Here is a 27953-nt window from a genome sequence, read left to right on the forward strand (position 1 = left end):
TAATGAACAAAATCTGAAGTGAATCTCCTGAGAGTCCTCAAGCCAAAATAATCTAGTCAGGCCATTTTCAAATTTCTTAACTAGAGAAACTGTGAGAGAAAATAAATACGTAAAGATTTTTACTAATCCACCCAGTTTGGTGGTAATTTGTTGCATAGCGATAGATAACTAACAAATGAATAAAGTCTTAAACCTTGGCTTCTGGCATATTAAGTTTCAGCTGCTGTCAGGCATCTAAGAGGAAATTGTAAATTGGCAGTTAGATAATTTGAGAGAAGTCTATATTCGTTATGCAAAATAAGGAGTAGTCATCTGCTTATAATTGGTAGTTGAGATCGTCTACAGGGAAAATACAGAATAAGAAATTAGACCTATGAGCGAACTTTGAGGACTCCAACATTTCATGACTGGGAAGAAGAGGATGGGAACAAATAGGAATATGGGTAAGAAATGATGGAGAGAGTAGGAAAAACACAAGCTAAGATATTCAGAGGTAAGGGTGATTTAAGGTGGGAATGGCCAATATTATCAGATGTTGATAGGTTATGTGATAAGGAATTTTAAGAGTATTTTGCATTTAGAAACAGATTTGTGATCTTACTGAAAATTGCTTAACTGTAATATCATGGAAGGAAGACAAAGAAAAATGAAGATAGTGAAGAGAGTGAGTGAAAAATAACTTATCTGTTTTTTTCAGAAGCTTCAACTCTAATGATTCAAAGTGTTTTCTAATCTGGCCATCTGCAAATCATGCTGGATCATTTTCATGGTTCATTTGTACAATCAAGTAGAGATCAAGTCACATTTATCACTCTTGAATCATGATTTAAAATGATGATCACTTAATATTAAAGCCATCAAAATGAGTAACCCTAATATAAATAGGCAGAGTTGATATTTTGTATTCTTCAGTGTGATCATATAGAAAAAAATATATGCCCAACAGATTCAAAAAGCTTCATAAAACTGGGAGAAAAAAATGTAAAAAAAAACAGTAAAATAATGAGATAGGAAAATCAAGGAATTATTATTTTCCACAAATTTGGGAGACAGACACATTTGACTAGAAATGAGTGGCAAAATAGTCACAAGAGAGAGACAAAAATACATGGGAAATGCAACGTGAATATTCATGAATAGCCATGAATAAGCAAAATGGAGATGTGCCATGATTCAAAGTTAATTTAAAAGAGAGATGCTTAGGAAGAGTGCAATAATATAGCCAAAATGCCACAATGGAATTTTGGGCAATGACAGGCCACAATGATGGTGGTTCCATAAAATTATAATGGAGCTAAAAGATTCCTATCACCTAGTGACATTGTAGCTATAGAAAAGAAACGAGCAGGAGGGCACAGCACAATGAGTTACTCACATCTAGAAATTCCACATGTTGATTCCAAATATAAGAGTAATTATGCCATATAAGAATTAAGTGACTTCATTTCCTTCCTTCTTCATCTGCTACTCATATCACAGCACACTGCTGCTTCACAAAAATCTATACTGCCACCTGCCACAGTGCACCTGGGATCAGCCTCCCTTAAAAATAGAGATGAATATTTGTTATTTCTTTTAATCACTTTTGCAATAAAATGACCTTTATTTTTATTTATTTCCTTATAAAGAGGAAATTTCTTAAATATTTAAGTCCTTATTAAGAGATATCTTAGCATGAGGCAACTGTAGATCAAAAGTACCATTCTTTTTCTCATATGTAAGTGCAAATAAATTAGACACTTAATAAATAATATGATGGTAATTCAAAGAAAATATAAACTCAGAATTTATATTTAGCCACATGTTGCATTTCGTCATATATTGATAAGCCTGACTACATAAGTCAAATATATTTTTTTGAAATACTCTCTCAGTTTAATACTTAATATGCAAAATACAGATATATGTGTAGTCATGTGTTACTTAATGCCAAGGATACAGTCTAAAAAACGTACCATAAGGTGATTTTTGTCTTGGTGCAAACATCACCAAGTGTACTTACATGAACCTCGATGGTACAGCCCACTACACACCTAGGCTACATGGTACAACCAGTTGCTCCTATGCTGTAAAGCTATACAGCATGTTACTGTCCTGCATACTGTTGGCAATTATAAAGGTAAGTATTTGTGTATCTAAACATATCTAAATGTAGAAAAGGTACAGTAAAAATACAATATAAAATATATTTTTTAAAAAGCTATACCGTATAGACCCCGTGAGTGGAGCTTGCAGAACTGCTAGCTGCTCTGGGTGAGTCAGTGAGTGAGTGTTGAGTGAACGTGAAGATCTAGGACATTACTGTGCACTACTATACAGTAGATGTATAAAAAAAGTTTCTTTTTCAATAATGTATTAACCTTAGCTTACTGTAAATGTCTAACTTTATAAACTTGATTTATTTAACTTATTTACTCTTTTGTAATAAGAGCCCAAAGCACAAACACATTGTACAGCTGTACAAAATATTTTATTTATGTCCTTATTCTATAAGCGTTTTCCTATTTAAAATTCATATATATGTGTACATATATATCTTTTTAAATATTTTTTTAAGAACGAAGACACAAACACATACAGGGTTAGGATCATTCAAATCACTGTCTTCCACCTCCACATTTTGCTTCACTGGAAAGTCTTCAGGGACAATATTCCACATGGAGCTGTCATCTCTTATGATAACAATGCCTTCTGCAATATGTGCTGAAAGTCCTGCCTAAGGTTGTTTTACACTTATGTTCTTTTGTTTATAAGTAGAAGGGGTACACACTAAAATAATGATAAAAGGTAGAGCATAGTAAATACCTAAACCAGTAACATAGTCGTTTATTGTAATTATCAAGTATTATATGCTGCACATAATCATATGTGCTAGACATTTCTACGACCGGCAGAGCAGCAGGGTGTTTACATTAGAAAAAAGTGAGTAATGTATTGTGCCACGAACTCACAACAGCTAAGTGTCACTAGGTGATAGGAATCTTTGAGCTCCATTATAATTTTATGGAACCACCATCATTATGGCCTGTCGTTGACCAAAGATGCATTTTGGCTATATTATTGCACTCTTCCTAAGCATCTCTCTTTTAAATTAACTTTGAATCATGGCACATCTTCATTTTGCTTATTCACAGCTATTCTTATTTTATATTTAAAATGATATTTAAAAGTCCATAATGTAGGCATTTAACACATGGCAAGTGTTTGATTTTTGAGCTTTAATAAAACCAATAATTTTTTCTCTAACGTTATTTTTTCAAAGTCAGATTTCCATAAGTCTAAAGTATAGAGGTGGGCTTGCCTAAGTTCTATGTTCAGGGTCTTACAAGTTCAAACTCAAATCGTTCGTCACATGGATTCTCACGGGAGAATTGTTCAAGTTCATTCCATTATTGGCATAATTTAGTTCGTTGCAGGGTATGGCTGAGGTTCTCCTTTGCTTGCTGGCTTTTAGCCAGTGATCCTTCTCAGTTCCTAAAGCCACCAAATTTCTTTTCACGTGGCCCATTGAATCATCAGTTCATCAGCTGTACATCTAGTCCTTCTCATGCCTTAAATCTCTCTGACTTCTGCCATCAGATGAAGAAAGTTCTCTGCTTTTAAGGGCTCATGTAATTATATACAAAAGACCAGGAAGATAATCTCTCTATCTTAACATCAACTGCGACATAAAAACTAATACAATCATGGGAGTTATAGCTCACCATATTCACAGAGAATTGAGTTATTTTTTGGAATCCACTTTAGGAACTCAATTTACCATGCCAGGAAAATACCATGCCAGGAAAAATATATTTTGGATTCCTTCAAAAATAAAAAGCAAATCTACAACAGTTCTTCACCTGAGGCATCTCACCACAGCTGTTTTCCTTACCTATGTTGCCCAAAATATAAGGCCAAGTTATATAGTTGTCCTCTATGTCATTCTCACCACAAATATCTGTCTTTGGGTAGCATTTAATGTTAATCACATTTTGTTGCTTTCCATTAGAGTAATTGTTTACCTGTCTCTCTCCTGTGGAAGATTATTATGTCTTCTCCCCGGGTGACTATTATATACATAATCTGTTACCTTTTTCCTTTAAGCTAATGAATGGTTGACACTTGTGATTAGAACAATCTGGCATCTTTAAATGTTGTCTTAAAAGTAAAAAATTAAAATGGTCCAGAGTCAAACTCACTGAACAACATCTGTTTTGCATTTAGCTTATAAGGTAAGATGTGCCTCTTGCTTTTTACTGAGAGCAGAAGACATTAAATTGATTATAACTTCATTCTTCTTTTATTTTAGTCAAAGCAAACTTCCTGATTCCACAAATTAGACTACAAGCTTTATTTCCTTAATAACTAAAGACAATTTACAAAACAGAGATTTTGGATAGCTTAAATTCTTAGGTACCATTGATTTATACAAAACAACAAATTTAATCTAAATAAAGACAACACAATTATATATAAATAATAAGTTGGATTCCAGTCATTGGAATCACTCTGTGACAATGCATTTTTATTCTTTTCAGCAGAATTGGTAGAATTAATGAAAGTGGCAGAATTGATAAAAGGAGACCTAACTAAAGGAGATATTTTAAATGAGCATTCCTTGATTTGAAATTCAGAAGTCTAGTGTAATTTTCAGGTTTGGCATTGAAATATATGAAATACGGGGGATTTCATTGAGATGCTCTAGGTTTGACCTCTCACATGGGCCTCACTCCTATATACATAATCTCCTATGTACATAAATCTCAGCTTTTGCTGAAATTTCTCCATTTTAAACTTCTTCTTTCAAGAATCACAAGTTCAGCAATTAAAATTGGCATTCACTCTATAATATTAGCTTTTCTCTCCCTGCACCCGTCTATATTAGTACTACCATAAATTTTTACATACCAAACTAAAAATCTCAGAAAAATGATTGTCTAGATATTTTCCCTCCATCTTCTAAATTCAGTTTCCCATGAAAGCCTGTCCTTGATTGTTTCTGCTTGTACCACTGCACTACCTCAGCCCACAGCTCTATCACCCCAACCCTAAATTACTATAACCATCTGGCAACCAATTCCTTTAACTTCTGCAGTCTCTGTCCATTTAAGCCAGACCAATCCTTATAAAATTCTGATTGTATCATATCAGTAGAGGACTCAAGGATTTATTTGGCTCCCCTCTTGGAATCAAGTCCAGTTTTCTTCTCTTAACTGTGACGCCCATCTTTCCTTCAATTTCATTATCTACTACTTTTAAAGCATGTTACAAATTGTAGTTTTGTTATGTTCTCACTATTCCCATATAAACTTTTTTGTCAGTTTATTGCACCAAACTGCAAAGTTCCATGCTGCTTAATATTCTTTAATTTAAATTATCCCATTTCTTACCTACTGAAATCCTGTTGTTTCAATTTTCCCTACTATATAAAAACTTCAAATTAAAAAAATTGCCTTCTCTTCCCACATACACCCATTTTGGCTGTAAGTATGTATACCCAAACACACACTTACACACATATTTATCTATATGTATCTAATAGGTTAATAAATGTTAGACTATCTAGTGGAACATAACACTACATTCAGCACACCACACATGTATTGTATATATAGTAAGCCCTCAGATACTGATTCAAATATTGGAGTGTGCTAATGCATACATAAACATATTTGAGGCTAGGCACCATGGCTCACACCTGCAATCCTAGCACTTTGGGAGGCCGAGGCTGGTGTATCACGAGGTCAGGAAATCGAGACCATCCTGGCTAACATGGTGAAACCCCGTTTCTACTAAAAATACAAAAAATTAGCCAGGTGTGGTGGCGGGTGCCTGTAGTCCCAGCTACTCGGGAGGCTGAGGCAGGAGAATGGCGTGAACCCGGGAGGCAGAGCTTCCAGTGAGCCCAGATCGCACCACTGCACTCCAGCCTGGGCACAGAACGAGACTCGGTCTCAAAAAAAAAAAAAAAAAAAAAAAAATTTTTGAAATTCGATGTGAACATGTTTTGGTTCAGTTAGGATTGACCCCACTTACAACTCTAGGAATGGGCTGTGATACATTTTTTCATCCTAGTCAGTGATTCAAATGTTTATACTTACAGTAGTTAGTTAGGGATCGTTACAAAGATTTGTTTAGCACAATAAAGAGTACATTTTACAATTTAATGTTAATTTAAATTTAAAGTTAAGTTTCTGCCATTTATGAGAAGAAAACTGCAGTCTTATCTGCTAGAAGGTATTGTAGGAAGATGTGAAGTCCCAAGTCATTAGTCATTGTCAGGATCATGATAACAATTGAGAATCATATTTTATTCTTCTATGGAACTTACATTATGTCAGACATTGAGAACTTTGTATTTGTTACTAACTAAATTTTTATAATTATGTGAGGTAGATGCTATTATTCCACTCCCTTTTGGATAAGGATCCTGGGGCCCAGATAAGGAAACTAAGGCAGTTATAAGAAAGTCAAGGCTGCATAGTGACTCAAATGTAGTAGTTGATTCTAGTCTCAATTACTAAGTGTACTCAATATGGGATGTGTCATCATATGGACTTGTAGTCCTAATGTAAGGATCAGAGGAAAACATAGAGAAGGATTCCTGTAAGACATTAATTTATTGCCTCAAATCTTCCCTGAACCTCCAACCAGTTAAGGCACAAGAACCAGCAGACATCTTATTGTTTACGATTTTTATTTTATTCTGTGTCCTGTTACCTTTACCTGTTCTATTCTGTTTGTTTATGTGTTTGGCAGGTGGAACTCATTATCTTAATATTATCACAGTGTATTCTTCAAGAGAATAGAATATATCTACTAGGATCATCAAAAGTTAGGACCTTGGAGGCTCATTGGAAAATAAAAGCATAACCCACAACTGTACCTTCAACAAATGCAATTTTTACGCTTCATGATGATTGTCATTTTTGTGTTTTGATTCAAAGAAGTAGCTGATTGCTCATGATTTTCAAACTCAAAACATGATAAATCTTATTTCTATTTTCTTTATATCACCTGTTAATAGAGTATTGATAATATAATTAGTACACAGATATTGCAAGGTAAATCATTTAAATACTATTTGCTTTACAACATCATTAGTGATTCAACACCACACAATGTATTTTTCTTAATTAAACACATCAATCCCAGAGGGTTGGATGGCTTGAAAGACTGTTATTGGCAGCTGATTTATGTATCTGCTGTTTGGTTTGTTGGCTTAGGCATTTATTACCTTTAGGTCACTGAGCCTGATCAAATTGTGGTGGGAAGTTGTTATTATAAGATGGGAGTCTCCTTATTTGCATGAGTGACCTGGTTATACTAATAGTGTTCTTTCAAATAATATATGAATATTAATATTGTGAATGTAGATAGTTGCACTGAGACACTATTTTAGGGTAGTCCATTAAATTAAATTTTCACATCTTTTTCAAGCACACCACCTTTCCCAGGCTGATGAGGGTATTTTAACTGTAGATTAAAATGCTTTCCTGCATATCTGGAGTAGGTCTAAGAAAAAATCATAAAAATATGAGTAATGTCCTTTTTTTAACCACTGCTTTCCAAGCCATTTTCTGCCCTTGTGATAACCTGAGTAATTCCACTACAATTTATTATGATTAAAATAGAATCATTATGTACAATTTTACTCTTTAATGCACTCTTTTCTGTTACACAGCTTTCTAAATTTGTACAGATGTGTTCTTTTCAAATTATCTTACTAAAGTCACTTAAATACAATGATACATATTTGGGGCTGTTAATGTTCTGGACAGATATGAAGCATCTAGCTACCTATATATTTAGTTATATTCATTATATTCAGTAAGATATGAGTTCCAGTGCTTGTCATGTAGTGGAAGGTCAGACATATAGCTTTTTATATAATAGAAGTCAATAAATATTTGTTAAAACAATTTCTTATATTGGGCATACATTTGAATATCATTATTAGGAAGTCTATATAATATACTATTATAAATTTTCCTAAACTTTTACTATTTTAAAAACAATAATATATTGAGATAGTTTTAAGTTTTTGCATGTGCTAAATGTACTACTTGACAATTACCCTTTCATGTGACAAGCATCAATCCCTTTTACTTCAGAGTTAAAGAAGCTTCTATTTGGATTAAACTGATAAAGAGATAATTATTTTGTTTTCATTACAGTTTTGTGGTAGGGTGATAAAGCATGGCTTTTTCCCTACATTCTAAAATAATATCACAGACATGGTTGTCTTCCTCTTTGCTTAAAAGAAGCTTTAATATCTATTGTTCCAGATATGAATGCTGCATAATGCACTCATTCAAAGTTTAGTGACATAAATACATGTTCCTTTTATCTCCCAATTAAGTGGGTGAAGAATTCAAGTTGTGCTTACTTGGACAATTCAATTGCTCACTTGGGATTAACTGGGGTGATTTGGAGAAGTTCAGCTAATAATTTTTCTGGTCTGGAATGTCCAAGATGACTTTACACAAATGTGTGGCATCTTGGAGGAGAGAGCTAGCAGGCAGGGCTGGGTTGGCCCTTTATCCTTTCCCTGTAATCTTAGTGCCTTTCCATGAAATCTCCAGCAAGATAGTCAAACTTATATTTTAGCTCAGGGCTCCACTTAGACCAAGGAAGAAACTATAGGTCCCTTTGAATTCTAAGCCCAAAACTTGTATGGCATCATTTCTTCCACACTGTATTTGTCAAAGCAGTCAGAGGCCAATCCAGACTTAAGGGGAGAGGACATAAAACTCACTTTTTCATGCTATTTGTAGTCATCTGTAAGTTACCACAGTTATAATAACTAAATCCAACATTTTTGTTTTATACTAAGAAAAAAGAATATAAACATTACCTGGAAATGAGAAATGTGATATGAACTTCTCAATTTTTAAACTTTAGTCTCGTGAAAAGAGTACAGAAATAGATTGTGTTAAAGAAAGAAGCTCTAGATTTCACCTTTGTGATGGTTACTACTGAGTATTAACTGGATTGGATTGAAGGATGCAAAGTATTGATCCTGGGTGTGTCTGTGAGGGTGTTGCCAAAGGAGATTAACATTTGAGTCAGTGGACTGGGAAGGGAAGACCCACCCTTAATCTGGGTGGGCACCATCTAATCAGCTGCCAGTGTGGCCAGAGTATAAAGCAGGCAGGAAAATGTGAAAAGGCTAGACTGGCTTACCTTCCCAGCCTACATCTTTCTCCCATGCTGGATGCTTCCTGCCCTCAAACATCGGACTCTAAGTTCTTCAGCTTTGGAACTCAGACTGGTTTCCTTGCTCCTCAGCTTGCAGATGGACTATTGTGGCACCTCGTGATCGTGTGAGTTAACACTACTTAATAAACTTTCCTTTATTTACTTATATATATGTTATTAAAATCACTTAAATAATATATATGAAAATATATATACCCTATTACTTATTTTATATATATATATATATCCTGTTAGTTCTATTCCTCTACAGAATCCTAATACAAATTTTGGTACCAGGAGTGGTTCTAGAGGAACGGAAAATTAAGGATGGAGTTCTTTTTTTGTTTTGGGGTTTTCTGGAGTTGGCTGCTTAATATGATTAGACCCAAAAATGCTAAGGACTGTACTTCTAATAGTATGGAGAACACTGATAGCCCTTGGTGTGACCTGTGTGGAGAGTTATGCAAAATAAATGCATTTGACATTCATGATTCACCGCTCATGAGAGGCAAGAAATTTAGTGACTCTATACATAATACCTTTGACTGTATGTGGAGAACCAAGGAACATATGAAGCTTGTTGGTTGCTCCTAAGTTCATTGGACAAAGTGACAAAAGAAAATGATGAACTCAGGGATTCTAACTCCTGCCTTCAGAAGCAGATACTGAGCCTCAAATCTGCTAAGATTGCCCCGAGTGAGAGTCTTATCTCCTGTAGAGAAAGAGCTGAGAGCCGAAATTGTAGAAAAGCAGACACAAGCTCTTATCGTGTGAGTGGCTGATCTGCAATGAAAGATGCATGCACAGCTTCACTAGGTGCCTACTGTTAAAGTGAGGGCATTGATTGGAAAAGAATGGGATCCTGCAACTTGGAATGGGGACATGTGGGTGTATTCTGATGAAGCTGGGGACACTGAGCTTGTAAACTCTGATGAACCTTTTTTGCCAGAAGAAACAGCTTCCCTATCTCCAGTAGTGGCAACATCCCCTCCCCAACCCATGCTGCCATCAGCCTTTCTACCTTTGTCTGAAGAGATAAACCCCGCACTGCCTGAGGCAACAGTAATGGCCTCCCCTGAGGCAGTTGCCAGGCAAAATAATGTTGATTCTTCTCAGGAGCCACCCCCAACACCTCTGTTTGCTTCTAGACCTATATCTAGATTAAAGTCCTGGTGGACCCCTAGAGGTGAGATTGAAAGTGTGACCCATGAGGAGGTGTGCTACACTCAAAAAGAACTGTTTGAGTTCTCTAATTTACATAAACAGAAATCTGGAGAGCAGGCATGAGAATGGATATTAAGGGTATGGGATAATGGTGGAAGGAACATAGACTTGGATAAGGCTGAATTTCTTTATTAAATAGGGACTCTGCTTTTAATGTTGCAGCTTGGAGAATTAAAAAAGGTTCTAATAGTTTATTGGTTTGGTTAGCTGAAATATGGATTAAAGGATGGCCCACTGTGAGCAAGCTGGAAACACCCGATCTCTCTTGGTTTAATGTAAAGGAAGGGATCCAAAGGCTTAGGGATATTGGGATAGTGGAGTGGATTAGTCACTTTAGACCTACTCATCCCAGCTGGTAGCGTCCCTTGACCAATGCCTTGTGAAACAGATTTGTGAGGGCAGCACCTGCATCTTTGAAGAGCCCTGTAATTGCTCTTCTCTGTATGTCAGATCTAATAGTGGGAACCTCAGTCACTCAACTACAAAATTTAAATTCAATGGAAATAATTGGGGAATAATTGGATCCCAAGGTGGCAGGGGCAAAGTAGTGGCACTCAATCAACCAAGGCAAAGTTAGTGTTGCTACTGTAATGAACAGCAGAGCCAAAGCAGCAATCAGAATAGTCTTACTCGTGTAGAGCTTTGGCATCGGCTGATTAATCACAGTCTTCCTAGAAGTGAAATTGATACAAAGCCTACTGCGTTTCTACTTAATTTACATGAGCAGAAAACTTCCAGGTCGAATAGACAAAAGACTAATTTGAATTATTAAAAAAGAGAATTATGGCCTCTCAATCAATTTCCAGACTTGAGCCAGTTTACACACCCAGAGCCCCTTTAATGCAGGGAAGGCCGAGTCCTGTTGAGGAAGGACCCCACTACGCTATCCATAATTTATATGCTGTTAATTTTTCTCCCAACCTTCTCCAGGGAGACCTCTGGCCTTTTAACAAGGTAACTGTGCACTGGGAAAAGGGAAATGATCAGAGATTTCAGGGACTACTAGACACTGGCTCTGAGCTGTTGATTCCAGGGGACTCAAAATGTCATTGTGGTCCTCCAGTTAAAGTAGGAACTTATGGAGGTCAGGTAATTAATGGACTTTTAGCTCAGGTTCAATTCACAGTGAGTCCAATGGTTCCCTAGACACTCCCTGTGGTCATTTCCCCAGTGCCAGCATGCATAATTGGCATAGATCTAATTAGCAGCTGGCAGAACCCCCACATTGTCTCTCTGACTGGCAAGGTGAAGGCTATTATTGTTGGAAAGGCCAAATGGAAGCCATGGGAGCAGATTCTACCTAGAAAAATAGTAAATCAATAATAATATCCCATCCCTGGATAGATTGTGGAGATTACTTTCACCGTTAAGAACTTGAAAGATGCAGAGGTGGTGATTCCCACCACATCTCCATTCAATTCTCCTATCTGGCCTGTGCAGAAGACAGATGGATCAGAGAACGATAGTGGATTATTGTAAGCTTAACCAAGTGGTGATTCCAATTGCAGCTGCTGTACCAGATGTGGTTTCATCGCTTGAGCAAATTAACACATTTCCTGGTAACTGGTATACAGCCATTGACTGGGAAATGCCTTTTTCTCCATTCCTGTCCATAAAGCCCACCAGAAACAATTTGCCTTCAGCTGACAAGGCCAGCAATATACCTTTACTGTCCTACCTCAGGGATATATCAACTCTCCAGCTTTGTGTCATAATCTCATTCCGAGATATTTGATTGCTTTTCGCTTCCACAAGACATCACACTGGTCCGTTACATTGATGGCATAATGCTGATTGGATCCAGTGAGCAAGAAGCAGAAAACAAACTGGGCTTAATGGTGAGATATTTGCATGACAGAGGATGGGAAATAAATCCGACTAAAATTCAGGAACCCTCTATCTCAGTAAAATTTCTAGGGGTCCAGTGGTGTGGGGCCTGTCGAGATATTCTGTCTAAGGTGAAGGATAAGTTGCTGCATTTGGCCCCTCCTACAACCAAGAAAGAGTTACAACGTCTAGTGGGCCTATTTGGATTTTGGAGGCAACACATTCCTCATTTGGGTGTGTTACTCCGGCCTATTTATCAAGTGAACCAAAAGGCTGCCAGTTTTGAGAGGGGTCCAGAACAGGAGAAGGCTCTGTAACAGGCCCAGGCTGCTGTGCAAGTTTTTCTGACACTTGGGCCATATGACCCAGCAGATCCAATGGTGCTGGAGGTATCAGTGACAGATACAGATGCTGTTTGAAGCCTTTGGCAGGTCGTGATACGTGAGTCTCAGTGGAGGCCTCCAGGATTATGAAGCAAGGCCCTGCCATCTTCTGCAGACAACTACTCTCCTTTTGAGAGACATTTCTTGGCCTGTTACTGGGCTTTGGTGGAAACTGAACATTTGACCATGGGTCATCAAATCACCATGTGACCTGAACTGCCTATCATGAACTGGGTGCTTTCTGACCCATCTAGCCATACAGTTGGGCATGCCCAGCCGCATTCCATCATCAAATGGAAGTGGTATATATGTGATCAGGCTCGAGCAGGTCCTGAAAGCACAAGTAAGTTACATAAGGAAGTGGCTAAAATAACCATGGTCTCTTGGCTGCCACCCTGCTTCTCTCTCCCAGCCTGCACTGATGTTACATGAGGAAGTAACTCAAATGCCCATGGTCTCCACTCCTGCCATTCTGCCTTCTTTCCCAGCCTGCACCAGTGGCCTCATGGGGAAGTTCCTATGATCAGTTGAGAGAGAAAAAGAAGACAAGGGCCTGGTTCACAGATGGTTCTGCATGATAGGCAGGCAGCACCCCAAAGTGGACAGATGCAGCACCACAGCCCCTTCCTAGGACATCCCTGAAGGACAGTGGTTAAGGGAAATCTTCCCATTGGGCAGGCCTTCGAGCAATGCACCTGGTTGTGCACTTTGCATGGAAGGAGAAATGGCCAGATGTGTGATTATATACTGATTCATGGGCTGTAGCCAATGGTTTGGCTGCATGGTCAGGAACTTGGAAGAAGCATGATTGGAAAATTGGTGACAAATAAATTTGGGGATGAGTTATGTGGATGGACCTCTCTGAGTGGTCTAAAACTGTGAAGATATTTGTATCCTACGTGAGTGCTTACCAATAGGTGACCTCAGCGGAGGAGGATTTTAATAATCAAGTGGATAGGATGACCTGTTCTGTGGACACCACTCAGCCTCTTTTTCCATCCACACCTGTCATCGCCCAATGGGCCCATGAACAAAGTGGCCACGGTGGCAGGGATGGAGGTTACGCATGGGCTCAGCAACATGGACTTCCACTCACCAAGGATGTCCTCAGCACATCTCTATATTATGGATGTTTTGACTCTTTGGCAACTGTAATTTTGTAGTTCGGATTCTTATAGATAGATTAATTTTCTTAATTCTATCTGCTGTTTAATAAAAGATTGGTTTTAATTAAAATAATACAGAAACCTATACATCATCATCATCATCTTCCTCAACATCAGCTGTGATATTTGATAAATGTGGCAAAAGCTAAAAGGAAATAAGCTGATATGAAAGTAGAAAGGGCACTGCAGAACACAGACACGTACAACAGGGAAAAATATTCAACATATTTATTGAAAGGCCTAGTAAAAACTGCAATTGCATCAAAGAGAAATCCCATTATTCAGATAAGTAGGCACTAGTGCCTCCTCGGTTGTGGAAAAAAAGAAGAAAAAACAGAGGAGACCCTCTATTTCAGGATATACCCAGAATTAACTTCAAGGAGCCTTTATGAATTATCCCACGGGAATCTGATATGCAGACTTCAGTTGAATGGGAGACTCTTTTCTGAGGGCTGGAGCAGTTGTTTCAGGCATGGAGCATAGCATTCATTCGAGCTGGGCAGTATTTGGTCTCAGAGAGATTTGGATCCACCACATCGCAGCTGTGAGTCAGACATGTGACCTATGCCCTAAAAGCCTTTATTTACTATGCAGTTAATTACAAGTGTGTGACATAGGTAAAATAACTCTTGTTAAAATGTCTAGCAAGAGACATGGCACATATTAATTGCTTGATTAAGGTCTGTTGTTGCTGTTGCTGCTATTACTTGGGTTGCCCTCAAAGTGCCAGGTTTACTACTGCTGACCACATTGAATGTTGAGAATTCAAAGGCAGTAGCCATGTTCTTTCGTAATTAAAAACAAATCTGTACAGTCACCATGTGTAAACTCAATATACTTTCATCTGCCCAAAAGAGAGATCCACATCTAGAAACACAGGTTTAGAAAATATTAGTCAGTTTTTTATTTTTTCTTTTTTTCCCTCGTGGTGGTAGGCTAAATGGAAGGTAACTGTTGAGGCTAAGAAAAGTAAGAACAGCCAAAGGAAAGACAATGGAAAGTCTCTAGTGACAAAGAGCATAAGGAAAAAATTTCGGGAGTTTGATCCTTGACGTAAAAAGCAACTGTATGTTTCATGGTTACATTTCAGGCATATACAGAGGAGTTATGTTAAGCAGTGCTTTCCCAGACCAAATAAATAACGTCCAGTCTGTCTATTATTATGGTCCTAGTTATTGTTATTGTAAAAGCGGGAACTTCCTCAAAGGGAACATCACTGGTGTCAAAAATAGTTTCATTACATTGGTGAAAAAGTCTCACACTATTGCCAGGGCTGGAGTGCAGTGGTGTGATCTCGGCTCACTGCAACCTCTGCCTCCCAGGTTCAAGTGATTCTCCTGCCTCAGCCTCTCGAGTAGCTGGGATTACAGGTGCATGCCACCATGCCTGTCTAATTTTTTGTATTTTTAGTAGAGATGGGTTTCACTATGTTGGCCAGGCTGGTCTCGAACTCCTGACTTTGTGATCCACCCGCCTCGGCCTCCCAAAGTGTTGGGATTACAGGCGTGAGCCAGGACTTTTTTAAAAAATCAGGATAGAGCATTGAATAAAAACATTTAACATTTTGTAGAAATCACCTTCTGTATATTTTCTCATCAAATGTTGGGATCTTCTTTCTACTTTAGCAAGTGAAAATCCACTGCAATAAAAATAGCATGGGGTTAAAATATGTGAGCAAAGTAAAACTGCTAGTATATTTGCTCTTATAAAAGAATCAGATTAAAGAGGAAGTTTGATACAAGTCAAAGTCCACAAGTGCTTAATATGCTTTGCACGTGAATTTAGTTGGTTCATCATTAATCATGTTTAGTTGCACCTGATTATTTTGGAGATTTTAATATATCAGTTTTATTAGAGTGACTTCTCAGGAGGTTTATAACAATGATTACAGCTCTGTTAATTATTCCACCTATTTTGGGATTGTTTCAAAGTCAATCTAATTTTTTTAAATCTAAGGTTATAATGGGTAAAGACTAGATGACTTGTTTAGACAGTTTCCATTGTGTTAAGAAAACTTAAATATGATTTGGCTATTTTAATGTTTATAATATATAGTTCATTGATACTTATGATTTTCTAAAAAGAAATATTTTTATATGATAATGTTTTCTATAACTTCCGCTTTATTTGAACATGAAAAACAATTCTGTTTTTTTTTTTTGAGATGGAGTCTCGCTGTCGCCCAGGCCGGAGTGCAGTGGCGCCATCTCGGCTCACTGCAAGCTCCGCCTCCCGGGTTCACGCCATTCTCCTGCCTCAGCCTCCCGCATAGCTGGAACTACAGGCGCCAGACACCTCGCCCGGCTAATTTTTTGTATTTTTAGTAGAGACGGGGTTTCACCGTGTTAGCCAGGATGGTCTCGATCTCCTGACCTCGTGATCCGCCCGCCTCGGCCTCCCAAAGTGCTGGGATTACAGGCGTGAGCCACCGTGCCCGGACGAAAAATAATGCTTTATTAATACAATTGTACTCCTTCATCCTTCCAAAGAGTGAGCCTCCTTAATAGAACCAAGGGCATGAGTAATAAAACCCATTTCAAACCTCCAGACTAATAAAGGTGCAAATTGTAACATGCTGGGTTCTTGTATACAAAGTAATTTATGCAAAAATAGTAATTTCCAGATGTTTATATGAGTGAGAAATTAAAAATCAAATGTATGGGTACAGTGAAAACTATCTCTCAAAACCTCAATAAACTTCCCAAATACTCTATCTTGTTGCTAACCATCAAATTTAAACTATGATAGTTATAGCAAAATATTTATGTTCATAGACATTCAAAGATCACATTTATGGACTGACCAGGGTGCATGATAAATAAATGAATCAGGCAGCAGACAATAATTGATTCCGAAGTTTGGCCCAGAATAACATCATTGCAGTAGTATGGTCAGTGGAAAGTCATCACAGCTCAGGAATCAACTGTGCTATTATAGATTGAAAAGAAGCCAAAAGTCTGGGTCAATTTTTTTTTATAATTAATTTTTCACTTGGTGAGTACATAGTAGGTGTATATATTTATGGGGTACATGAGATATTTTGACACAGGCAAACTGTGTAATAATCACATCAGGGTAAATGGGATATTCATCACTTCAAGCATGTATCCTTTGTGTTATGAAAAATCAAATTATATACTTTTTGTTATTTCTAAATATAGAATAAATTATTTTTGACTGTAGTCACCCTGTTATAGTCAAATACTAGATCTTATTTATTCTGTTTAACTATTTTCGTACCCAATAACTATCCCGTCTCTCCCTGCAACTACCCTTCTCAGCCTGTGGTAACCATTATTCTACTCTCTATCTCTATGAGTTCAATTATTTTAATTTTAGCTTCCAAAATCAGCTATCTTCCTTTGCCTGGCTTATATTGCTTAACATAATGACTTCCAATTCCATCCTTGTTGTTGCAAATGAGGGGTCTCATTCTTTATAGCTGAATACTGCTCCATCGTGTATATGTACCACATTTTCTTTATCCATTCATCTGTTGATGACAATTAGGCTGGTTCCAAATTTTGACTGTTGTGAATAGTGCTGCAATAAACATGGGAGTAAGGATATCTTCTCAATGTATTGATTTGCTTTCTTTTGGGTATATACCTAGTAGTTGGATTGCTGGATCTTATGTTGGTTCCACTCTTTGTTTTTTTGAGGAAACTCCCAACTGTTTTCTATAATGGTTGTGCTAATTTACATTCCCACCAACAGTGTACCAACGTTGTCTTTTCTCCACATCCTCACCAGCATTTGTTACTGTCTGTCTTTTGTATAAAAGCCATTTTAACTGGGGTGGGATGCTATCTCACTGTGGTTTTGGTTTGCATTTCTCTGATGATCAGTGATGTTAAGCACCTGATCACATACCTGTTTGCCATTTGTATGGCTCCTTTTAGAAATGTCTGTTCAGATCATTTGCCCATTACTAAATCAAATTGTTAGATTTATTTCCTGAGTTGTTTGGGCTCCTTATATATTCTGGTTATTAATCCCTTGTCAGATGAATAGTTTGAACATATTTTCTCCCATTCTGTTTGTCTTTTCTTTACTTTGTTGATTGTTTACTTTCCTGTACGGAAGCTTTTTAACTTGATGTGAACCTATTTGTTTATTTGTGCTTTGATTGCCTGTGCTGGTGGGGTATTACTCAGGGAATTTTGCCCAGTCCTATGTCCTGGAAAATTTTACCCAGTGTTTCCTTTTACTAGTTTCACATTTACAGGTATTAGATTTAAGGCTTTAATCCATTTTGATTTGATTTTTTTAACTGTGAGACATAAGGGTCTAGGTTCATTCTTCTGCATGTGGATATCCAGTGTTGCCAGCATCATTTATTGAAGAGACTGTCCTTTTCCCAATGTATGTTCTTGGCACCTTTGTTGAAAATTAGGTCACTGTAGATGTATGGATTTGTTTCTGGATTCTCTATTCTGTTCCCTTGGTCTATGCATCTGTTTTTGTGCCAGGACCATGTTATTTTGGTTACTAAAGCTTTGTAATATAATTTAAAGTCAGGTAATATAATTCCTCCAGTTTAGTTATTTTTGCTAGGATAACTTTGGCTATTCTGGTTTTTTGTGGTTCCATATAAATTTTAGCATTGTTTTTTCTACTTCTGTGAAGACTGTCATTGGTATTTTGATAGATATTGCATTGAATCTCTAGATTGCTTTAGGTAGTAAGAACATTTTAATAATATTGATTCTTCTAATTGATGAATATGGAATATCTTTCCAGGTTTGTGTTACCACTTCAATTTCTTTCATTATTTTTAAAATAGTTTTCATTATAGAGATATTTTATTTCATTGGTGAAGCTTATTCCTATGAATTTATTTTATTTGTAGTATTATAATGGGATTACTTTCTGGATTTCTTTTTCAGATTGTTCACTGTTGGTATATAGAAATGCTACTAATTTTTGTATGTTGATTTTTGTATCCTGCAACTTTACTCTGTTTATTTATCAGTTCTAATAGGTTTTTTGATGGGGTCTTCAAGATTTTCAAAATAGAAGATCGTATCGCCTATAAACAAGAATAATTTGACTTCTTCCACTCCAATTTGAATGCCCTTTATTTCTTTCTTTTGTCTGATTGTTGTAGCCAGGACTTTCAGTACTATGTTGAATAACAGTGGTGAAAGTGAGCATCCTTGTCATCTTACAGATATTAGAGAAAAGGTTTTCAATTGTTCCCCATGCAGTATACTAGCTGTGAGTCTGTCATATATAACTTTTATTATGTTAAGGTATGTTCCTTCTGTATCCAGTTTTTTCCGGTTATTAATCCCTTGTCAGATGAATAGTTTGCACATATTTTCTCCCATTCTGTGTGTTTTCTCTTTACTTTGTTGATTGTTTACTTTCATTTATTTATCATGAATTTCATTTATCAGGACATTTGTCATGAAAGGATGTTGGATTTCATAAAATGCGTTTTCAGCATCAATTTAAATGATTTTTTTCCTTCATTCTGTTGATATGATGTATTATATTGATTGATTTGCATATGTTGAACCATCTTTGCATCCCTAGAGTAAATCCAACTTCATCATGACAAATGATCTTTTTAATGTGTTATTGATTTGGTTTGCTAGTATTTAGTAGAGGATTGTTGCATCAATGTTTATCATGGATATTTGCCTGCAGTTTCATTCTTTCTTTCTTTTTTTCTTTTTCTTCTTTCTTTCTTCTTTTTCTTCTTTCTTTCTTTTTTTTTCTTTCTTTCCTTCCTTCCTTCCTTCTTTCCTTTCTTCTTCCCTCTCCCCTCTCCTCCCTTCCCGTCCCCTCCTCTCCCCTCCCCTCTCCTCTCCTCTCCTTTCCTTTCCTGTCTAGCTTTAGTATTGGTGTGATACTGGCCTCTTACAATAAATTTGGAAGTATTCTCTCCATCTCTATTTTTTGAAACAGTTTGAGTAGAATTGATATTCATTCTTCTTTAAATGTTTGGAAAAATTGAGTAGTGAAGACATCAAGTCCCAGGCTTTGCTTTGCTATAAGACATTTTATTATGGCTTCAATCTCATTACTTGTAATTCTTCTGCTTAGGTTTTGAATTTCTTCATGGTTCAATCTTGGTAGGTCATATTTGTCAAGGAATTTATCCATTTATTCTAAGTTTTCCAATTCATTGGCATGTAGAGGCTCAGTAGTCTAGTGATCCTTTGGATTTCTGTGGTATTGGTTGCAATGTCTTCTTTTTCATTTCTGAATTTATTTATTTGAGTCTTCTTTTTTCTTACTTAAAGTAAGGTTCATCAATTTTGTTTGTCTTTTCAAAATCTACTTTTGGTTTCACTTATCTTTTCTATTTTTTTGTTTCAATTTTATTTATTTCTGCTCTGATCTTTATTATTCTTTTATTCTACTAGTTTGAGGTTTTATTTGCTTTTGCTTTTCTAGTTAAGATGTATCATTATGTTGTTTAGTTGAAGTTTTTCTACTTTTTAAATATAGGAACTTACAGCTGTAAATCTTCTCTTAGTACTTCTTTTACTACATCTCATAAGTTTGCTAAGTTTGTTACCATTTTTACTTGTTTCAAGAAATTTTTAATTTCCTTCTTAATTTCTTTGTTGACCCACTGGTCATTCAGGAGCATATTGTTTAATTTTCATGTGCTTGTATAGTTGCCAAAATCCATCTTGTTATTGGTTTCTAGTTTTAATCCACAATGTTTAGAGATGATACTTGACATAATTTCAGGTTTTTGAACTGATTTGTGGCCTAACATATGGTCTCTCACCTTGAGAATAATTTATGTGCTGAGGAAAATAACTTTTATTCCACAGCTGATGGGTGAAATGTTCTGTAAATGTGTATTATGTTCATTTGGTCCATAGTGCAGATAAAGTCTGATGTTTCTTTGTTCTTTTCCTGTCTGGATGATCTGTCTAATGATGAAAGTGAAGTGTTAAATTCTCCAGCTATTATTGTATTGGATTCTATCTCTCTCTTTAGTACTAATAATATTTGCTTTATATATTTGGGTGCTCCAGTGCTGAGTGCATATATGTTTACTATTATTATAACTACTTGCTGAATTAACAACTTTATCATTATATAATAACCTTCTTTGTCTCTTTTTATGATTTTTGTGTTAAAATATATTTTGCCTGATATAAGTATAGCTACTCTTCCTCTTTTTTGATTTCCATTTGCATAAGAATATCTTTTTTCTATCCCTATATTTTGCATATTTTTGTGTCTTTATAGGTGAAGTGTGTTTCTTATGGTTATCAGATTTTTAGATCTTATTTTTTTTCTTTTTATCCATTCAGCCACTCCATCTCTTTTGATAGGAGGGTGCAGTCCATTTACATTCAAGGTTATTATTGATAACTAAGGACTTACTGCTATCATTTTGCTATCTGTTTTCCAACTGTTTTGGTCTTCTCTTCCTTCTTTCCTTCCTTTATGACTTCCTTTTAATTAAGATAACTTTATCTGGTGGCATGTTTTAATTTCTTGCTTTTTATTTTTTGTGTATTTGATACATGTTTTATGACTTGAGGTTACCATGTAGCATGCAAATAATATTTAGCATGCAAATAATATTTTATAACCAATTATTTTCAACTGATGACAACTTAAACTGGTTGCATAAACTAACAAACTAATAAATAAATAAAGATAAAATGAGTACAATCTCTACATTTGAACTTTATCATTCTGCTTTTTAACTTTTTGTTGTTTCTGTTTATATCTTATTGTACTGTCTATTATTGAAAAGTTGTTGAAGTTATTATTTTGATCAACTTATCATTTCCTCTTCTCAAGATATGAATAATTTACAAAACAATTGTACAAATACAATTACAATATTATAATATTTTGTGTTCTTCTGTGTACTTACTATTATTGCATGAGTTTTGCACCTCCAAATATTTTGTTGCTCATTAACAACCTTTTCTTTCAGATCAAAGAACTCCTTTTAGCATCTCTTGTAAGACAAGTCTAGTGTTGATAAAATCCCTCAGCTTTTGTTTGTCTGAAAGAATCTTTATTTCTCCATTTTTAAAGGATATTTTTACTAGGCATACTGTTCTAGAAGAAAAGTTTGTTTGCTTTATTTTAGCACTTTGAATATACCACTTCCTCTTGACATGTAATGTTTCCATTGAGAAGTCTGCTGCCAGATCTACTGGAGCTCCATTATATGTTATTTGTTTCTTTTTTTCATGCTACTTTTGGAATCATTTCTTTATCCTTGACTTTAGGAGTTTGATTATTAAATGTCTTGAGGTACACTTACTTGAGTTCAATCTGCTTGGTGTTCTGTAACCTTCTTTTATTAATACTTGAGTATTGATATCTTTCTCTATGTTTGGGAAGTTTTCTGTTATTATCCCTTTGAATAAACTTTCTACCTCAATCTTTCTCTCTCTATCTCCTCTCTAAGGCCAGTAACTCTTAGAATTGCCCCTTTCAGGCTGTTTTTTAGTTATTGTAGGCATGCTTCATTCATTTTTATTCTTTTTAAAAATGTCCTCTGACTGTGTATTTTCAAAGAGCCTGTCTTTAAGCTCACTAATACTTTCTTTTGCTTGATCAATTCTGCTGGTAAGAGACTCCAATGCATCCTTTAGTATGTCAAATGCATTTTTCAACTCCAGAGTTTCTGCTTAGTTCTTTTCATTTATTTCAATTTTTTTGTTAAATTTATTCAATAGAATTCTGAATTCCTTTTCTGTGTTATCTTTAATTTCACTGAGCTTCCTCAACACAGCTATTTTGAATTCTCTGTCTGGAAGTGCACATATCTCTGTTCTGTGCCTTATTTAGTTCATGATGAGGTCATGTTTCCTAAATGGTTTTGATGGCTGTGGATGTTTATTGGGCACTGAGGTGTAAGGTATTTTTTTCTTCACAGTTTGAGTTTGTTTGTGCTGATTCTTCTTGGGAAGGCTTTCTGAGTATTCTAAGGAACTTTGGTTTTGTAATCTACATATTTCATCACTGTAGTTGTATCTGCATTAGGAGGCACCCCAACTTCAGTAATCCGTGGCTTTACAGACTTGTAGAGGTGGTCTTGGTGGTCTTGGATAAGATGTGGAGGAATTCTCTAGATTACCAGGCAGAAACTGCTTTTCCCTTCCATTACTTTTTTTTTTTTTTTTTTTTTTTTTTGAGACGGAGTCTCACTCTGTCACCCAGGCTGGAGGGCAGTGGCACAATCTCGGCTCACTGCAAGCTCTGCCTCCCAGGTTCACGCCATTCTCCTGCCTCAGCCTCCCAAGTAGCTGGGACTACAGGCACCTGCCACCACACCCAGCTAATTTTTTGCATTTTTAGTACAGACAGGGTTTCACCATGTTAGCCAGGATGGTCTCGATCTCTCCTGACCTCGTGATCCACCTGCCTTGGCCTCCCAAAGTGCTGGGATTACAGGTGTGAGCCACCGCCCCCGGCCCCTTCCTTCCATTAGTTTTTTCCCAAACAAATGAAGTATCTCTCTCTGTTCTAAGCTGCCTGGAGCTGAGGGAGGGTTGACACAAGTACCCTTGTGGCCACTACCACTGGGACTGTGCTGAATCAGACCTGAAGCCAGCATGGTACTGGGTTTTACCCAAGGCCTGCTGTAACCACTGCCTGGCTGCCATCTATGTTCACTCAAGGAACTAGCACTCTACAATCAGCAGGGGACAAAGCCAGCCAGTCTTGTGTCTTTCCCTTCAGGGTAGTGAGTTTGTCTGAACCCAGGCATGTCTAGAGATGCCGTCAGGAAGTCAAAGTCTTCAATGAGAAACCTTAAGAATCCCCCTGATACTCTATTGTTCTGCAGCTGAGCTGGCACCTAAGCCACAAGACAATATCCTTTCCACTCTTTCCTCCCTTTTCCACAAGCAAAGGAGTCTTTCTTGATGGCCACCACAGGCCCAGGCCTATGGCAAGTATTGACCAGCAACTGCTGATGCTCACTCAAAGCCCAACCGTTCATTTTTAAGCTCGTGGTAAGTGCTGCCATGCCTAGGACCCCTCCCTTCAGGGCAATGGGCCTCCCACTACCCAGAGCAGGTTCAGAAATGCCTTCCAAGAGCCAAGGCCTGCAACTGGGGACCCCAAGAACCTGCTTAGTGCTCTACCCCACTGTGGCCAAGCTGGTACCTAAGCTTCAAGGCAAAGTCCTCTTTATTCTTCTCTCTCCTTTTCTCAAGCAGAAGGAATCACTCCCCATAGTCACCACAGCTAGGAATGTGCTAGATCACATCTGGAGCCAGCATGTCTCAGAGTGTCACCTAAAACCCACAGGAAGTACTGCCTGGGTATTTCTACTGATTATTCAGGTCCCAAGGGCTCTCTAGTCAGCAGGTGATGAATCCTGCCTTATTCTTCCTTTCAGAGAGTAGGTTTCCTCTGGCCCAGGGTGTGTCTAGAAATATCATCCAGGAGCTACGGCCCGGAATGTGGGCCTTGCAACTTTGTTTCATGCCCAGTCCTATTGTGGCTGAGCTGGTATCCATGTTGTAAGACAGAGTCTTTCTTACTCCCCCTTCTCGTCTCCTTAAACAGAGGGAAAGTGTCTCTCCCAGAGCTGTGAGCTGTGCTGCCTGGCACTGGGGAAGGGGTGGCGCAAATACTCACTTGAACACCCTAGCTGGTGTCTCACTAGGTTGCTTGTCCCCCAAGTCCACTGGCTCCAAGCATCATGGCTTTCCCAGGAAGTGCAGTCCTTGTGACCTAGATTGCCTTTGAAGCTTGTTTTAGATCACAGAGTTGTTTAGCCCACAGTAGCGAGGCTTGCCAGACCTCAAGTTCCAATTCCTGGGGTCGACAAATCCCTTCTGGCTAGGGCTGGTCTAAATGCTCCCTCTGTGGATGTCAACGGAGTTCTGCCTGGTGTTCCTTTCCACATTGATACAGCAGCACTGAGTTCCAACGCAAAGCACCACATTTGCTTTGTTCTCCTTCCACCAAGTGCACAGATTCTCTCTCTGCCTTGTGGTGCCACTGCCAGGAGATTGGGGAGGGGTGGTGTTGACATTAAAGATGGTCTTTCCTACCCTCTTGGTGCCTCCTTCAGTAATATGAAGTTAAAACCAGGTACTGTGATTGTTCACCTGATTTTTTGTTCTTATGAAGGTGTTTTTTGTATAAACAGTTTTTCAATTTGGTATTCCTGTAGGAGAACTATTGGTGGAGGTTTCTATTTGGCCATATTGCTCCACCTCCCCATTTTCCTAATAATGTCAGTTATTAAGGAAAAAGAATGTTTTATAGAGTAAGAGCAAGGCATTCTCTGGGGGAGTTAAGATATACAGACAGAACTTGCAAGTAGCTTTTAAATATGCCACTTTCTGATTTATTCCTAAGGAGCTATTCTGTTGGGTAGTTCACCTCAGACTTAATGGTTCACTATGTCCTTCAGCTAAACAGTTTCATCCCTTGAGGGCTTAAAAAATTATTGTTACCTTTTTTTTCACAAAATTAAAACACTGAGACATATAGAAATTAAATTCTACAAAAAACAAATTATTGTTATAGATCTTATATCAGAATCATGGGTTTTGGTTTGATTTCTGTTTTACTACATAGTATTGGTCTCTGACTTCCTTCTGTATTGATGGAATCTTTGTTTTCTAAAGCTTATATCTCTATTATAAATGGTGAGAATAAAGCAAATTATAGAAATATGCTTTCCTCGGTTTCTCAACAACTATGCAATAGACATGCAAGACTACGTCTATGTAGGATGGTTTTAAAGAACTGGAAAATTATCCCAGTATTCCATTATATTTTTAATTTATTCCTAATATATTCTCAACTCCATCATAGATGAGTCTTTAGTTTCCTTCTAATGAATCTTATTTAGAAAACAACGTTTGGCATCTCTATGTAGGTAAAGGTTTGGGATGCTTCTGCTGAGTGAGAATATTGATGAGATCTACTCTAAGAAAATTTAATATATGAAAATGAAGTTTTACAAACCAGACAATTAAGCAATGTTTACTCAAAACTCAATGACTCGCCATAGATTGACAAATTATCGCTACCTGAATTGTAAACCTGATGTTATATATGTGTGAGAACATCTAATAATTTTAAGTATTTAATTATGACAAATTACATAACTATAGCACTTTATCTATTTTTAAATTAGAGTTTGTTTGTATACATATAAATATTTCCAGCTAATGGAAGATATAAATGAAGTATTCTCTATTCTAGTTTTAATATTTAGCTGTTAATTCTCTAATTTTAATCTGTATTTATTACTGTATAGCTTTCAAAAACTCTCCTTTTTACTGTAGGCATTTGCCTATATGCATATGATCTCCATTATAATGCAATATTCATTCCAGCTCAAAATTCACAAACCTGAGAACAAATGCTAAGCCTGTACACCTGTACTTGGTAGTCTTTGTATGCAATGTATTGTAAAGCTCTCTATATGCAATGCTGTATGTTTTCTTTTGAACAATTTTTTATTAAAGATTTTACCATTGCTAAGTCTATGAAAAATAATAATTGTTATTTATTTTCATTTTGGTAAGTGAAAAGAGGGGGCACAAAGCCTTCAAGTGACTCATTTTCTACTCTAAAATCTTTAGAAAGCTCCCTCCAGAGTTTTTACATACAAGTGTTTGTGTTCACTGAGATGATTTATGTACTCAACTCATTAAAGTATTTTAAAAGGATCCTCAGCAAGGTTAGCATTAAAAAAGAAATTAATTCAGTGCTGAGAATATAAATAGAATACTGTAATCATAACAAATAATAGAAATCAGCTCTTTCTTATCCAACATAAACTTCTTTCAAGGAAAAAAATCAACCAGCTTCCATAATTACATTTTTATTGTGTTTTTCATTTACACCATATTTCTCTGTTAGGTAAGCTTGTAATTGCAGGCAGCTCTACCTTATGTATTGAAATTAAAATCAAATAGACTCAAGGTTCTATGATTTTTTTGTTCTGTAACTAAACAAAAAAATATTTAAAATCTGTTTCTTAAGAAAAAATAAAATTATTTGATAGTCTAGGAATATTGCCATACTTCAAATAATGAGTAAAATTTTAAAAAAGTGTTTATATGCCAGACATGGTACAGGATGTTTTATAATAATTATCAAATTTAATTTTCAAAACAATTCTGTGATGTATACTTATTTTAAGTATCTTAATTTTGCTACAATCAAAAATTCTAACATAAAGAGATTTATAGCAAAAAGGTTCACTATTAGCTCTCAAATGTAGACTTCTGAGAAGAAAATGAAGCTCCAGTTTGAAGCAGTAAATTCATCTTTCTTCTCTAAATGCCATATTGTCAATCTCATGATAAAACAATTCTTCTCTACTCAATAACTTTGATAACAACTCCTAGTGCTACATACTTTGTTTGTGTACAGAGAAAGAAATTTTTTCCAACATTCCAATTGTTTTTACATTTATTCTATTTGAATTGGTTTGATGGGGTCCCAACCCTAACACCATCATTTTACCCAAAAGAATGGAATATGATAATTGGTTAAGTCAATAAGGGCTTAGATTAGGCGGTTTGAAGAATGGGTTGTTACCTAAACAAAATTCAGGTACTATTAGTTGAGGAGAATTATAAAATAGCTGATATATTAGTAGATAAGAAATGTCCACTAGAATATTATAATCTACATTTAATAAATGAAAAAAGCCAGGTTCAAAAAATTAATTTACTTAACAATTATTGCCCAGAATGAAGCTACCTCCACTTTGATGTTTTGCATAACCTCAAGCCCATAGCCCCCAATCCCATGAAAAAAGACTGGATTTAAACACTGCTGTGAATAGTACATGCCATATCATTGTATAGGTACTTGGTTTGTCCATTATAACATACCAGATTTGTTAACTGACTTTATATGAAATATGTATCTATCTTTAAAATCAATGGAATTATTTTAATTTTGGATTTTCTAATGAAAACAAAAATAATTTGACAAGTAAAAAAATATGCATCTATGGTATGCAGTGGATTACATCCAGATTATTAAACTGTTAACCTAAAGATAGGCATATATAAAGTAATGCGGTAGCTGGTTTCCAATGACAGTGTCTAAAAATTTTTCTCATACCTTTATGTCCGTACTACATGTCAAGAGGTAGAACATATCTACCCTCCCCTTGATTGTGGGCTGTCCTCGGATGTAACCAATAAGATGAGGCAAAAGTGACATCCTAGAACCCCAG

At 36.5% G+C, this 27953-nt stretch overlaps 1 long non-coding RNA gene across 1 annotated transcript; it reads right to left on the reverse strand.

Moving 5' to 3' along the window:
- On the reverse strand, positions 1-27872 carry LOC109028844 (uncharacterized). The gene is made up of 5 exons (XR_002007816.4): positions 27839-27872; positions 16587-16711; positions 15361-15422; positions 1376-1542; positions 1-89 (listed from the first exon to the last, which is right to left on the reverse strand). It is a non-coding gene; the product is annotated as an uncharacterized lncRNA (long non-coding RNA).
- Between the last annotated feature and the right edge of the window lie 81 nt (positions 27873-27953).

This window comes from Gorilla gorilla, chromosome 9 (genome assembly GCF_029281585.2).
Source record: "Gorilla gorilla gorilla isolate KB3781 chromosome 9, NHGRI_mGorGor1-v2.1_pri, whole genome shotgun sequence".
Classification (NCBI taxonomy): Eukaryota; Metazoa; Chordata; class Mammalia; order Primates; family Hominidae; genus Gorilla; species Gorilla gorilla.